General features: G+C 43.9%; 1 long non-coding RNA gene across 1 annotated transcript in view; it reads right to left on the reverse strand.

The window, feature by feature from the left end:
- Window positions 1-15029: 15029 nt before the first annotated feature.
- LOC137538182 (uncharacterized) overlaps window positions 15030-16947 on the reverse strand; it is a 42245-nt gene continuing 40327 nt past the window's right edge. Inside the window, exon 4 of the long non-coding RNA XR_011024704.1 lies at window positions 15030-15330. This is a non-coding gene — a long non-coding RNA (uncharacterized lncRNA). The remainder of the gene's footprint in view (window positions 15331-16947) is intronic.

Genomic DNA, 16947 nt, shown 5'->3' on the forward strand with positions numbered 1-16947 from the left:
CTGCTGCTGCTGCTGCTACCTGCCCGCTGCCACCAATGATTTCAGGAGGGGGAGCGCTGAGAGGAGAGCCCAAGGTGAGGGAGGGGGGGGGATTTCCCCCCTCCCCACCGATCTGCCACACTCTCCTCTTATGCTGCAACCCCTCCTGCCCCCAAAAGTCCCTGAGCAGGCCCTAGGGGGGCCCCGGGCCCCCCCGCGACGGCAGGGGTCGCATCCCCTATTGGTACGCCAGTGACTGGTATCTCCAGTTTGGATGTGGATTTAAAGCTGAATAGTAGGACAAAGTGCTTTGTTTAACCATTTCAGCGATGTTCTGCAAAAACTATTTTCTGAGATAGTAGCTTTCAAGCTGTGAGAAATCTTTTAGAGCAAAGTAGAAATGCTGACTTTCAGACCACTTTAACCACTTCCCGACCGCCGTATTGACAATTGGCGGCCGGGAAGTGGACCCCGCAAGGACCGCCGTATTGACAAATGGCTACGGTCCTTGTAGGGGCATGGGCGGAGCGATCGCGTCATCCGTGACGCGATCCTCCGCCGGCGCCTGTCTCCGCTCACCCGCCGCAACATCTCGCCGGCCATACGGAAGCACCGACTGGATGTTAACACGACGATCGCCGCATACAAAGTGTATAATACAGTTTGTAATGTTTACAAAGTGTATTATACAGGCTGCCTCCTGCCCTGGTGGTCCCAGTGTCCGAGGGACCACCAGGGCAGGCTGCAGCCACCCTATGTCGCACCCAAGCACACTGATTTCTCCCCCCCTGCCCCAGATCGCCCACTGCACCCCTCAGACCCCCCCCTGCCCACCCCCCAGACCCCTGTTTGCACCCAATCACCCATCAATCACTCCCTGTCACTATCTGTCAACGCTATTTTTTTTTACCCCCCCTGCCCCCTACCCCCTCCTGATCACCCCCCCCCCACCCCTCAGATTCTCCCCTGACACCCCAGACCCCCCCCTGTGTACTGTATGCATCTATCCCCCCTGATCACCTGTCAATCACCTGTCAATCACCCATCAATCACCCCCTGTCACTGCCACCCATCAATCAGCCTTTAACCTGCCCCTTGCGGGCAATCTGATCACCCACCCACACCAATAGATCACCCGCAGATCCGACATCAGATCACCACCCAAGCGCAGTGTTTATATCTATTCTCTCCTCTAAACACCCACTAATTACCCATCAATCACCCATCAATCACCCCCTATCACCACCTGTCACTGTTACCCATCAGATCAGACCCTAATCTGCCCCTTGCGGGCACCCAATCACCCACCTACATGCTCAGATTGCCCTCAGACCCCCCCTTATCAATTTGCCAGGGCATTATTTACATCTGTCCTTCCCTGTAATAACCCACTGATCACCCATCAATCACCCCCTGTCACTGCCACCCATCAATCACCCCCTGTCACTGCCACCCATCAATCAGCCCCTAACCTGCCCCTTGCGGGCAATCTGATCACCCACCCACACCAATAGATCGCCCGCAGATCCGACATCAGATCACCTCCCAAGTGCAGTGTTTACATCTGTTCCCTCCTCCAAACACCCACTAATTACCCATTAATCACCCCCTGTCACTGCTACCCATCAGATTAGACCCCTATCTGCCCCTAGGGCACTCAATCACCCGCCCATACCCTCAGAACGCCCTCAGACCCCAGCCCTGATCACCTCGCCAGTGCATTGCTTGCATCTATTCCCCCCTCTAATCACACCTTGAGACACCCATCAATCACCTCCTGTCACCCCCTAGCACACCTACCCATCAGATCAGGCCCTAATTTGCCCCGTGTGGGCTCCTGATCACTCGGCCAAACCCTCAGATCCCCCTCAGACCCCCTTCTGATCACCTCCCCAGTGCATTGATTGCATCTATTTTCCCCTCTAACCACCACCTGAGACACCCATCAATTACCTCCTGTCACCCCCTAGCACTCCTATCCATCAGATCAGGCCCAATACAACCTGTCATCTAAAAGGCCACCCTGCTTATGACCGGTTCCACAAAATTCGCCCCCTCATAGACCACCTGTCATCAAAATTTGCAGATGCTTATACCCCTGAACAGTCATTTTGAGACATTTGGTTTCCAGACTACTCACGGTTTTGGGCCCGTAAAATGCCAGGGCGGTATAGGAACCGCACAAACTGACCCCATTTTAGAAAAAAGACACCCCAATGTATTCTGTTAGGTGTATGACGAGTTCATAGAAGATTTTATTTTTTTGTCAAAAGTTAGCGGAAATTGATTTTTTTTTTTTTTTCACAAAGTGTCATTTTTCACTAACTTGTGACAAAAAATAAAATCTTCTATGAACTCGCCATACACCTAACGGAATACCTTGGGGTGTCTTCTTTCTAAAATGGGGTCACTTGTGGGGTTCCTATACTGCCCTGGCATTTGAGGGGCCCTAAACCGTGAGGAGTAGTCTAGAAAACAAATGCCTCAAAATGACCTGTGATTAGGACGTTGGGCCCCTTAGCGCACCTAGGCTGCAAAAAAGTGTCACATGTGGTATCGCCGTACTCAGGAGAAGTAGTATAATGTGTTTTGGGGTGTATTTTTACAAATACCCATGCTGGGTGGGAGAAATCTCTCTGTAAATGGACAATTGTGTGTAAAAAAAATCTAACAATTGTCATTTACAGAGATATTTCTCCCACCCAGCATGGGTATGTGTAAAAATACACCCCAAAACACATTATACTACTTCTCCTGAGTACGGCAGTACCACATATGTGGCACTTTTTTACACCCTAAGTATGCTAAGGGGCCCAAAGTCCAATGAGTACCTTTAGAATTTCACAGGTCATTTTGCGACATTTGGTTTCAAGACTACTCCTCACGGTTTAGGGCCCCTAAAATGCCAGGGCAGTATAGGAACCCCACAAATGACCCCATTCTAGAAAGAAGACACCCAAACATATTCCGTTAGGAGTATGGTGAGTTCATAGAAGATTTTATTTCTTGTCACAAGTTAGCGGAAAATGACACTTTGTGAAAAAAAAACTATTAAAATCAATTTCCGCTAACTTGTGACAAAAAAAATAAAAACTTCTATGAACTCACCATACTCCTAGCGGAATACCTTGGGGTATCTTCTTTCTAAAATGGGGTCATTAGTGGGGTTCCTATACTGCCCTGGCATTTTAGGGGCCCTAAACCATGAGGAGTAGTCTTCAAACAAAAATGATCTGTGACATCCTAAAGGAACTCATTGGACTTTGGCCCCCTTAGCGCAGTTAGGCTGCAAAAAAGTGCCAATCATGTGGTATCGCTGTACTCGGGAGAAGTAGTATAATGTGTTTTGGGGTGTATTTTTACACATACCCATGCTGGGTGGGAGAAATACCTCTGTAAATGACAATCTTTTGATTTTTTTTACACACAATTGTCCATTTACAGAGTTATTTCTCCCACCCAGCATGGGTATGTGTAAAAATACACCCCAAAACACATTGTACGACTTCTCCCGAGTACGGCGATACCACATGTGTGGCACTTTTTTGCACCCTAACTGCGCTAAGGGGCCCAAAGTCCAATGAGTACCTTTAGGATTTACAGGTCATTTTGAGAAATTTTGTTTCAAGACTACTCCTCACGGTTTAGGGCCCCTAAAATGCCAGGACAGTATAGGAACCTCACAAATGACTCCATTTTAGAAAGAAGACACCTCAAGGTATTCTGTTAGTAGTACGGCGAGTTCATAGAAGATTTTATTTTTTGTCACAAGTTAGCGGAAATTGATTTTTATTGTTTTTTTTTCACAAAGTGTCATTTTCCGCTAACTTGTGACAAAAAATAAAATCTTCTATGAACTCACCGTACTACTAACGGAATACCTTGGGGTGTCTTCTTTCTAAAATGGGGTCATTTGTGGGGTTCCTATACTGTCCTGGCATTTTAGGGGCCCTAAACCGTGAGGAGTAGTCTTGAAACGAAATTTCTCAAAATGACCTGTGAAATCCTAAAGGTACTCATTGGACTTTTGGGCCCCTTAGCGCAGTTAGGGTGCAAAAAAGTGCCACACATGTGATATCGCCGTACTCAGGAGAAGTAGTATAATGTGTTTTGGGGTGTATTTTTACACATACCCATGCTGAGTGCGAGAAAGATCTCTGTAAATGGACAATTGTGTGTAAAAAAAATTAAAAAATTGTCATTTACAGAGATATTTTTCCCACCCAGCATCGGTATGTGTAAAAATACACCCCAAAACACATTATACTACTTCTCCTGAGTACGGCAATACCACATGTGTGGCACTTTTTTGCAGCCTAACTGCGCTAAGGGGCCCAAAGTCCAATGAGCACCTTTAGGCTTTACAGGGGTGCTTACAAATTAGCACCCCCCAAAATGTGAGGACAGTAAACACACCCCACAAATGACCCCATTTTGGAAAGTAGACACTTCAAGGTATTCAGAGAGGGACATGGTGAGTCCGTGGCAGATTTCATTTTTTTTGTCGCAAGTTAGAAGAAATGGAAACCTTTTTTTTTTGTCACAAAGTGTCATTTTCCGCTTACTTGTGACAAAAATAATATCTTCTATGAACTCACTATGCCTCTCAGTGAATACTTTGGGATGTCTTCTTTCCAAAATGGGGTCATTTGGGGGGTATTTATACTATCCTGGAATTCTAGCCCCTCATGAAACATGTCAGGTGGTCAGAAAAGTCATAGATGCTTGAAAATGGGAAAATTCACTTTTTGCACCATAGTTTGTAAACGCTATAACTTTTACCCAAACCAATAAATATACACTGAATGGGGTTTTTTTTAATCAAAAACATGTTTGTCCACATTTTTCGCGCTGCATGTATACAGAAATTTTACTTTATTTGAAAAATGTCAGCACAAAGTTAAAAAAATCATTTTTTTTGCCAAAATTCATGTCTTTTTTGATGAATATAATAAAAAGTAAAAATCACAGGAGCAATCAAATAGCACCAAAAGAAAGCTTTATTAGTGACAAGAAAAGGAGCCAAAATTCATTTAGGTGGTAGGTTGTATGAGCGAGCAATAAACCGTGAAAGCTGCAGTGGTCTGAATGGAAAAAAAGTGGCCGGTCCATAAGGGGGGTAAAGCCCACGGTCCTCAAGTGGTTAATAAGGACATGGGGTAAAGTGGTAAGGTTTACATGCATAAAAATCAAGAATAGGGAGATATGCATTTAATACATAAAAGAGTGAACTATGGCTTTCGGGATTACAGTGACATTTATTCGTATTAGAATAACTATTGCAGCAGAGGTATTCACAAAATGTAACTCATTCATTTCTAACTTTTCCATAACCAGACATATAGAATTTTAAAATATATTTGAAATATGTTTTTCTGTATTTAGAGCTTATGAAGGCCTGTTCGTTTCTGGTGCAGGCCTTGACCGTGCTGGTGGAACCACTAGGGCCCTTATTCAATTCCCCTTTTTTCCTAATTTGTCTCCTTGGTGATATATTTTAAATAAAAACCTCAGCAGCCGAATAAAGGCATTTTCCTGATCGGTAAAGGCTTAGCTACGTCAGCACGCTCCTTGTTCTGAGATCAGTTACATCATTGTTTGCTACTAATTTTAATTTAATTAATTAAATAGTTAAGCGACTACATAGTAGATTGAATAGTATAGTTGTAGAAAAAAGGTGGAGCTAAATACGCCAGAAGGTAGAGGAATTCCAGAGTAGGAAAAAGACTGAGTGTAGATCTTGAGACTACATATTTTTAAATGCATTTAAAACTTTAGGTTTTATCAGCCATTATTTGGAACCAGAGCTATGTTCCTGCATTATACTTAGTCATGCCATTAGCTTTGCTACTAAAAAAATAGAAGCTAACCAATCTTTAACTGAGTGTATCACCATACTACACCAACTTTTTACTATCTATGGTTACTCTGTTGTACTGGTCCAAGCCCTATCTCATACAGCCTCATCAATCCCTGCCATGTACTGATGAGGACCAAAAGTCCGAAACAGGCTGTCTACATGTGTGTTTGATATGGCTGTGTAAAATTTAAAGCTATAGGCTTGCCTTACACCAGCGGTTCTGAATGCTTGCTTAGCTTACCAAGGGCGAAAAGAGATAATTTGCATATTCAGTAGTAGTGCGTTGTGGGTAACCACAAATGTTCACTTATAGCTGAATTATTGCAGATTTCCTTCTGTTTTAAGAAGGCAAATACACCAAGCTTTACTTTTTTTAGTAGGAGGGCTTTTTGGTCCCTTTTATCCCCCTATACATTCCTAGTAGTTTGGGTTACCCTGAGCTGCTTAGTTACTCTTTTTTAATATCAAGGATTTTGCCATAAGTGTACCAATATATATTATTTGTTCCGTACCTTTATTGATTCTATTCTCAGAAACCCAGAGGCTGCAGACTCTAGGTTCAAGATTTACCTTTAAGACTGTCTGCCAAAAGATAGCAATTCTAGGACATGAGCATCCTCCTTCCCCTCCAGTGCCCCCTATGTCCCTCGCTCTACTTAACCTTGGATTATGGGAGGGGAGGAAGTGTCAGTTCTTCCTTCTCTCTGCCCGTCTGCCCCCTGCACTCGTAGCTTGTAGTTCATGTGTTACTGTACACAGCTCACATGGAAGCTGTGCTGTGTACAGCTTGTGGTAATTGAGAACAGAATAATAGTGTACTAATCTACTAATTCATGTTTGCATGACAGTGCTTGTTTGGTAGCGAAACATGCAAATTTTGCAGAAGTCTGGATTTCAGTATAGCGGCCATCCAAGTCTGAGGTCATTTTTACCCCCAAATATTTAATACTGGATTGTGCCCATGTGCATTTAGAATTTCTTTTGATTTCCATCTTTGTCTCATTGCTACCTTCGACAGCCAGCAGGCAAGACTTGCGAACATATATCTTAAAATCAGGTCTTTTGGTAAAGTTATCATTTTATCAAGGGATTTCTGAAGTTTCTTTAGTGAGGAAAGTGTTGGTTAGCAACAATAATAGATTATAAGCCTAAACTAAAACGTTAATCTCATTTTTACTGGTACAGAGGCCTATAATCTCATCTTCCTGTTGCATGGTTTGGATAAGAACTTCCAGGCCCAAATTGAAGAGATATGGGGGCATACATGAATAAAGGCACCAGGAAAAAAAGGGAGCAGGGGATTGCCGCTAGAAACATTTTAAATTTAGACCCCCCTGGTGGTGCCTAACCATAAGACCTCCCCTGGTCATGCCTAGCCCTAAACACTCCCCCCAGTGGTGCCTAAACCTAACCCCCCCCTGGTGGTGCTTAACCCTAAATCCCCCCTGGTTGCGCCTGACCCTAAACCCCCTCTGCACCCTTTATGCAATGCTGCTATTTGCTATTTGGTTTCCACAAGCCGGCACCTGTGATTTTATCGGGCACCTCTGGCCGCCACAATTGCACCCTCTTGCCGCCACTCGGGTGCCTCTGGGTGCCAAATTTTACCTTATGTCAGCCTCTTGCTACTAATCGGGTGCTTCCGGGAGCGCCAAAATGTATCTTCTTTGCCATATCGCAACCATTCTGAAAGACATGATTTTGGCAAAAAAGGTAAATCTTGGCTCCCTTCGTCACCTGATAGCTGCAGCCTCAGTGCGCCCAAATTTCCCTGGCATGCCGCAAAATAGGCACCTATGAAGGCGCTGTTTTTTCTGAAAGGGCTCCTGCGCCCTTTTTTTTCCTGCTTGAAATATGGAAGGGGGGACCCTCCTAGGTAATATTTTTACACTTGATCAATTAAATGCCTTTTTAAGCCACTAGCAAGCAAGAAAATATTCAGAGTGATTTTTACAATACCTTTTCACCTAGTTTTTGGTACTTTTTCAATTGCAGAGTGCTAAATTGCAGGCCTAAAGTGCTTTAAAACATCTTGCATGTGTATACATCATTTAGGGAGTGTAATTAGAGTACTGCTTCACACTGACACACCAAACTCACTGTGTAACGCACTGCAAACAGCTGTTTGTGCTGTGACGGCCGTGCTGGACTGGTGCACACCATGGCGAGAGTGCAGGCGATGGTGGTTTTCAAGTCCATATGGTCGCCAGGCTGAGGTAGCTGAATGACAGAACAGTGACGGTCCAGCTGATCAAATTTGGTCTGTCCACAATGAAGCAACAACCTTATTATCCTGGATGTGCCCCCCCCCACCCCGACACACTTATATAGCCATCGGTCATTGCTTCATCGTGATACGCAAGCTCCTTCACCACGGCAAGGTAATGCTCACGAAGGGGAATTGGCAAATGTTCATGCCTTTTGTTTTGTTGTACGTTAAAAATTACGGAATCTGCCTGGAGTCCTGGACCCTGTTGGTGGTGGCGGAGAAGGCAGTCAACTGACCTGTGGGCAGAGATGCTGTGTGGGGACTGACTTAGTCTTGGGGCAGGCAGTCACACCGCGTGCAGGCAGAGAGGCTGTGTGTGGGGACTGACTTAGTCTTTGGGCAGACCTGTGCGTGCTTTGCAGACCAGGCATCCGTGGTCAGAGGGATCCTTGACCCAACGCTGTGCGCCAGAGATGTCACCACTTGCCTTTTCAACATCACGGTACAGTTTAGGTATCACTTTTTTGGAGAAAAAATTGCGGCCTGTTATCTTCTACTGCGGTGTGGTTTTGCTTTTGTGTGCTGCTTTTCCTCAGGTGGTCATCCCATTGCAGTTTGTGCCTTCATAAGGTAGTTGTCCCTACGCGGGTCTTGGTCTTTCCACGGCTCAATTTTCGGTGGCAGAGAGTACAGATGGCATTGCTTTCATCTGAGGAAGACACATAAAAAAATTTCCACACCGCTGAGCCCTAGGGTGATGGCACTTTGGTGGTGGCGGCCGACTGAGTGTTAAGTGGGGTGCCAGAATCAGAGCAGGAGGAGGAAGATATGTCATGCTTCCATGCGGAAGCTGAGAAAGATGAGGTGTTCTGTGTTAAATAGTCAACTACGTCCTGACAATATTGGGGGTTTATGGCACGTGCCTTCTTCTGAACACTGTACTTTGGTCAAGGGCCGCATGAAATCACGTCAGCATGGACCTTGAACAGGCCTGCCAGGTGGCCTGCCCCTGCCTTTTGCTTTGTCCATATTGGGGGGGATGAAGTGAAAGGTATGCACTGACTTAACTAATAGAATGTGCAGTCACACAGGTGCAGTTAACAGGTATGCACGGGGTGGTATATCACACTGTGTGCACTCACGTAGGTAGGTGCACTGAACACAACAGGTAGGTATATGCAGTAGTGGGTATTACAATGTGCACCTGTCACACACAGACAGGTAGCGGACAGGCACAGTGACACTGCGTGCGCTCACATAGGTGGGTGGGTGCACAGTGAACAGGTAGGTATATGCAGTGATGGGTAATGTGCACCTGTCACACACATAGGTAGTCACTGAATGTGCTGGGCCTGGCAGTTGCACACACAGTATAAATTATCAAGGCTGTCTATGCAACAAAAGTGTCAGTGGGACACACAGAAAAAAAATAGATCACAAGAACAAGATTAGCTCTCAAAAGAGCTGTTGTGGGGTGATATTTTAGCAATAAGAATCAGCAAGGAGCAACCTAAGAAGCCTACAAGAGCCTAACTAATCTTTCCCTATGAGAGAGTCTGCAGCAGCTGTCCCTTCTCTATTTACTGCAGGCGCATGAGTGAGTAAAATGGCCGGCGATGCCTGCCTTTTATAAGGGGGGGTGTGGCTCCAGGAGGGAGTGTAGCCTAATTGGCTACAATGTGCCTGCTGACTGTGATGTAGAGGGTCAAAGTTGACCCTAATGGTGCACTATGGGGGCAAACCGAACTTCCGGTAAAGTTTGCGGTTCTCCGCGATCGCGAACCCCCGGAAGTTTGCCTGGAACCACTCACCGGCGAACTGTTGAGGTCATCTCTACAATGGACATTTGCCTATGGTAGGGATTAGATTGTGAGCTCCTCTAAAGGAACAATTAGTTAAAAGGCTATATTTACTCTGTAAAGCATTGTGATAGATGTTGGCGCTATATAAATACTAAATAATAATAATGTGTACTCATTGGCTTCATGTGAATTGAACTGAGGCTGTTTTATTACTGTGTATGCCTTTGCCCTCACATCTTGTTCTCATTGACCCTCTCACTCTGACAGGAATGGAAGAAAATTGGGGTCACAGACAACATTAATGTACTTTTTTCCACAAATTATGAAATATAAATGAATAAAACAAACAAATAGTGTTTGCTGCTGCCTACATACCCGCTGGATTGGTTTTTCCTTACTGATTTTTCTTATGTATACTTCTGTATACTTTCATAATTTGAGCAAAAAACAACTAAGCCTGAATCTTCCATACCAGTAGTGGCATTGTGTGTGGTCGGCAGAGTGCATGTTGACAGAGGTTGCGTGTGTGAGACCGGTCTGCTAAACAGAGCCTAGTTAGAACAGAGTTCTGGTGTCTCAGTGAATTCATGTTGCTAAGGGAGATGGCAGGAAATTTGGCAGATTCATTGATGATCATTTGTTAATAAAGAGCTTACTTTTTACGATTGAGCACTGTACCAATTTGCATTCTAAATGACTGTGTTGTTAATATAGTTGCTCCAGTGAGGTAATTAACGGTGGTGTGAAGGGAAAAGAGGTAGTGCTTGGTAAATATTCCTGGCATACAGGGATGGACCTAGACCAAGTTGCGTCAGGGGCAAGGTCAGGTTTTGGCGCCTAAAGGTCAGGTTTTGGCGCCTAAACTGCCATTCATTTTGCCGCCTTTTTAAGAATTCAACAATCTGCGCCTGGGGCAAGAGAGCCACCTGCCCCCCCCCCCTCCCCTAGATCCGTCCCTGCTGTCAGGTAGTGTGACCAGGCTGCCGCTCCTTCTCCATTTGTGATTGGCCGTTAGAATGGCGGTGTGGCTCAAGGAAGGGTGAGCTTTTAAACAGCTAGATTCCTTGATAGTGGTCTGGAAAGCTTGATCATCAAAATTTTAGACAAGTTCAGTAAGAAGAAATACCTTTTAACTAAGGATTCACAGTGCTCAGTTGCAAAACACACACGTTATAATGACTGTGAACTGCAATGGAGGCTGGACATAACTTTGATACAAAGCCTGCATACAGTGAGTTAGAATAAGGGCCTATTTCCACTAGTTCTGCATCAGTTTTTCTGCATACAGTTTTCTGGATGTGGCTATTTAGTGCCTGTTACCATTACAAGCGGATTCTGGATGCAGAAAAACTGACTCCAATGAATACCTATGGGCCTGTTTCCGCTAAACTCGATTTGCAGATTTCTGAATCATGCATTGTTTTCCTTACAATGAACACGTTAGTAGAAACAGTCCCATAGGAATTCATTGGAATCAGTTTTTCTCCATTAAGAATCGAATCCAGAAATCTGCAGCACGCTATCCATAATTTTTCTGCATCAGAAAAATCACGTTTAGTGGAAACAGGCCCAAAGGCATTCATTGGAGTTTTTCTGCATCCAGAATCTGTGTGTAGTGGAAACAGGCCCATAGGCATTCATTGGAGTTTTTCTGCATCCAGAATCTGTGTGTAGTGGAAACAGGCCCTAAGGCTATCAGTTACAACACAGTACTCTGATCAGGCCCATAGAATTGTATGGGCAGTGAATTGACATGCAGAATTATTCTGCAACACAACTGAGCACTGTGAACTAACCCTTTGCGCTTTACCAGTGCATTTGGTAAGGCAAGTTATGGGAAAGCTAGTATTTTTCTTTTAAATCCTGTAACTGGGCTTTAAAGTTCAAATATTTTGATTCTTTCAATGGCACCGAACACAGAAACTTTAATGAAATGCATATTATAAACTGAGAACTTTGCATAATAGTTCCTATGTTTACATAATTTAGTGAGTTGTTATGATTAAACCGGTAACCAGCTCAGTGTCAAGCCTTCCATTCACAGGCTAGAAAACCATTTAATGAAAGCTAATTGTTACACTCGGTTTATTTATAATTCTAAATTCCAAAGACCTTCATATCTCTTACAACTGCACAAAGAAGCAAAAGACTAAACATTGTTAAATGCTACAGTACTCGGAATGTATTTGTGTTTTCCTTATGGTTTCATAGAAAGTGCTTGTAGAGATCTCTGCTGTACGCAGAAGTAAATCCTTTTTAAACAGAAAACAATAAGCTGGTTTTAATGCAGACTGTGACTGGAATATTAATGAGAGGAGCTCCTTTGAGAATATTTTATATCTACATGCTACAACAGTTAGCAATCTTAAACCCGTTCTTTATGTTAACTTGCCTTTTACGTATTACTTTACTCAATCAGTACGAATAAAAAAATAAAAACTATTAAATCAGAACCGCAATGTCTTTTCTGTTAAAGATTAATTTGAATCATTTAAAAAGGCAGATAATAGAAAATACAGATGAATTCTCAGTGTTAGCAATAGAGGAATTTAGACCTGATGGAATTTCAGGCATCGGAGGACGCTACATAATCTTAATTTTAAATGGCTTTCTTTGTGTTGATGGGGTTTTGGGACACAGATGATCTAATTAATGAAATTAGTCATTTTTGTATACTGTACTTTTTCTTTCCTGCAACCAACTCCATGTCTGAAATGTTGGATTGCCTGGCAACCAGGAGAAGTCAAAGGAAGTGACGGTGTGATAAGGGTAAAGGTTGATGTTATCTCATAAAAGTATACAAGGTGGGAGGAGGCGTCCCAATTTGGACAGATTATATATAGGATAATATTAACCTCCTGAGCGTTACACCGCTCAGGAGGTTTTGTTATTTTTTTCCGATTTTTTTTATATTTGTGCTAAATGGCTATAAATCCTCTAGCTAGCACTAGGCTAGCTAGAAGAAGTCTCCAGAACCCCCCGATCGCCGCCGCTCCCCCGTTTATACATTACCCAGCCTGGATCCAGTGATCGGCGCAGCCTCCCCAGACAGCTCTGGTCTTCACTATTGGGAGGATCGCAGATGACGTCATGCGCAAACCCGATCCTCCCCATAGAGGGAGCTGTTTCCCGGGAGGCTGCACGATTGCTGGATCCAGGGGGGGGGGGTAACGTATAAACGGGGGGATCGTGGGGGATCGGCGTGGATCTAGGGGTGCCGGAGGCTCTTACTAGCTAGCCTAGTGCTAGCTAGAGGATTTACAGCTATTAGGCACATTTATTTATGGGGTACTCCTGGGGCCACAGAGCAGTATGCCCGACACAGTGTCAGGCATACCGCTAAAGAAGTTAAAGAACAGTCTTACCTCAATATGGAGGTTTAAGAAAATGTTTATTAGACACCAACACAAAATGACACGTTTCTCAGGATTTACCCGCTTCTTTAGGTCAATATAATGCTGTCTCTGAGAATTGCAGCATGGATCCGGAGTGCACCATCTTAACCCTCCGTATTGAGGTAAGACTGTTCTTTATTATTATCCCATATATAATATGTCCAAATTGGGGCACTTCCTCCACATTGTATAGCTAATCTCCCTAATTAAGGGTGTCTCCTGGGGATTTACATTCAGTGGTTCCATTTTTGTAAAAACTTGGATTGAGAGTAACTTGGTTTAAGAGGGCTTTGCTAAACAAGCAAAAATGTTTGTGAAATGTTAACTAAGTATACAAGCAACATCTTTATATACAAGCAAAAAAATATATACTTGCGTCACGTCAGCACAACTGGGCCGTTAGTTCTTCTCCTTTTGTCACTGCAGGATTGTATTTAATCTTAGTGAAGAGACTGTGCAAAGTCACATTTCCATGTAATCCTCAAAAGGAGGCAAATGCAACTGTCATTGGATAAGTTCCTTGTTAAAGAGAAACTGTAATCAAGAATTGAACTTCATCCCAATCAGTAGCTGATACCGCCTTTTCCACGAATAATGTATTACTTTTCTTGAACAGATCATCAGGGGGCTCTGTATGGCTGTTATTGTGGTGAAACCTCTCCCACAGTGTGATGTCAGGTCAAAGGTCCTGACATCACACTGTGAGTGAGAGCCTTGTTGCAGTGTGGGAAATAAATGCTGTTTACAGCTGTTTCCAACTGCCAAAAAACAAGCAGCTTCTCCTTCCACTGACATCACCTGGCAGCAGTAAAAATGTCACCATATGATAAATGTCAGAATTTGTATCAGGGAGAGGAAAGATTGGGCAAACACTGACAAAATCATTTATACATAATTGTTGTAAAAAAAGCACTTTTTTATTACATCATTTTTACTGGAGTTCCTCTCTAAATCCACACAATAAAAAAAGGTTGGGTTAATCAGGCCCAACTTACACCTTTTAGTTGCCCCTGGCGCTACAACAAGCAAGTGACCCATTGGTCACTCTGTCCCCTTAATTTTATCTTGCTCTCCAGTGCCGGAGTGCATAAGATGCGCATGCCCACCTATGGGAGCGCCTGGCCATGCGCTTCTGTAGGCATGTACGGCCTCTGGGGGAGCCGCTGCTAGTGGAGGAAGGAGCCAGTTGTTCGGACTTGCTCCCGGAGTCGCAATGGAAATGATGTTGACTGAAGTAAGTAGGTGACACTACCAAAAGATTGCTGCAGAACAAGCACATTCCTTCATGGCAACATGATTCCCTGATTTGAAAGCAATTAAAGGATCTACTGCTATAGTCTTGGTGCCAGATACTAGAAGACACGTTCATGGGTTTTGTTCATGCCTTGAAGGCTCAGAACAGTTTGGCAGCACAACTGCAGGAAGGAGTTTTCCTGTTTTAGCTAATTAACATCATTTTTGTTTTGCGTTTTTTAAGGAAGTCAGCAATGACACTTTCCACATTCCCCACACTCCAGGATTTCTTTAAAGCCTGCTGCAAAATAAGATTTTAAAATGCAGTTATCCTTTAAGTGTTACTTGATGGCACTAATACTGCAGAAGTGTTCAGAGAGCTCTATTATGTAACACAAACACAATTTGCTTTGAGTTCCTTCTCAAGCAGTAATCCCAGTACTATTTCAATAGATTAAATACAGTGAATTGCATAAATGCATCTTCCCCAAACACATAATGATTTTAATGATTGTACAGATGTCAATGTTTAAAAACCTAAGACAGCACAATTTATCTCCCTTTAAATGTGATGGAAAACATAAAGGATGAATAATGTAGATTGATTTGGAGTTCTGAAGTGCTGTCTTCATTTCTTGTATAGGACAAATCTGTTTTCTAGCAAAAGAATAATCTTGTTACTGAAAATTAGGTGGATTCCCACAAAAGATTAAGAGAAATGAATAGGAGTGATTGCCCTAATAATTTCCATCACTGGGCGTACTGCATTTTTTAAACAAGTTCAAGCATACTTGCCAGCTCTTGCCATCCAATGCCCATTTCCATGTTACTTACACAGGTAATATGGTAGTTCTATAAAAAAAACAACATAAATACGGGCTTGAATACAGAATGGAACATTGAGGCATATCATATGCACAAAAGTACAGTAACCAATTTTGGACCGCCGAAGTTAAAATCTACGTCGGGCGGGTGGCGCTGCGGTTCTGACTGGACGTAAACTCTATGTCCCATTCACCGTGCGCCCCCGCCGCTCTGTACCCACCGCAATGTGCTGCCCTGCCGCCTCTATGACGGCAGAGCACTGTGAGCCGGGCAGGAGCCGTTTTCCTTGGCTTCTGGCCCTGTCATTACTGTAAGCCAATCCCATTGACTTACATTGAGTGACAGGGTCAGGAGCCAATGAAAGCGGCTCCTGACCGGCGCACAGCGCTCTGCCGTCATAGAGACGGCAGAGAGAGCAGCCTGTGGCGGGTTCAGAGCGGCGTGACCGACGGGAGCGATGGATTATTGCGGCGATTCGTTGTTATGCGGCGTTTTAGCGTACCAGCAGCCTCTGATCCTTAAGGGGGCAGAGGCTGCTGCTACCAAAGTGGTTAAAGTTCCTGAGTGCAGGGACCACATGGCAATTTTACAGTTAATGACAGTGACAAGGTAGTGTGCATTGAGCAATTAGTGTGACCCATGCCATCTAGGTAATGTGCACTGCACAAGTAGCATAGCGTTTGTTAGCCTAGCAATATGTAAGTTACCTAGGTCGAATCAGGTTATTTCAGCGCTTGGCGCCGAGCATCGTGCGCCGAAGCTGGGCACCCTCATTGCACCAATGCTATGCTGCGCACCCCACATATCGATTATTCAGCGGCTCTGGCGGCTGCAGTACCACGAATTACATCTCCCTCTGAGTTGCGACAACTCATAGGGGGAATAGTATTTAACGGCCCCTCTGAGTTTAGCGGCAGCAGGGAGAGCAATTCAGTCTGGAGCCGAGACGTCATGTACTCACCTAGGTTATTTATTACTGTAAATAATGGTAAAATTGTTGTGCACTTCCTTTTACTTCTGTGAATATACCCCCTTTTTTTTTGCTATTTTTTTTTATATATTTACTATTTATTTTACTTTGACAGACGTCCTAAAATATACTAGTTTTTTAGGCTTGCATAGAGAAGTTCTTTTTTTAACAAAAGTTGTCCAAGGGCAGTCCAACAAATGTGCACGCCTTATCCTTCTGTCACAGATAAGAGAAAAACAAAAGTTTGCTTTCCTAAAACAGAAATAATTTGCGATAATTCAGGTTGGAGTGAGCTTGAGATGTCTCCCAGAGCAACACTGCTGAATATATGCAAATTAACCATTGTACCCTTAGAAGCTAAACACACCTCCAGAACCGCCGATAAGAGAAAGGAGTTAGACTCTGTGCCTGTGTGTTGTTCATCTGGTTTGTGGGAACCGTTCAACAGCTAACAGCAGCAGGATCAGATGCTGGTACAGGTCTCACCCCCCACATTAAAATAGAAGGCATTGTTATCCTGCAGGCTAGCGATGTGACTGTGCAGTGATCGAGTCCCAAATCCCAGCAGGAGTTGAACGTGTGCATGCACCTTCACAGTGTTATGACTTGCCCCTGGCTGAAGGGAATGTGACTTTTGTGGCTTTTTTGCTGCTGAAGACTATTATCAAAATGTA

The sequence above is a fragment of the Hyperolius riggenbachi genome, chromosome 11 (assembly GCF_040937935.1).
Source record: "Hyperolius riggenbachi isolate aHypRig1 chromosome 11, aHypRig1.pri, whole genome shotgun sequence".
Taxonomy (NCBI): domain Eukaryota; kingdom Metazoa; phylum Chordata; class Amphibia; order Anura; family Hyperoliidae; genus Hyperolius; species Hyperolius riggenbachi.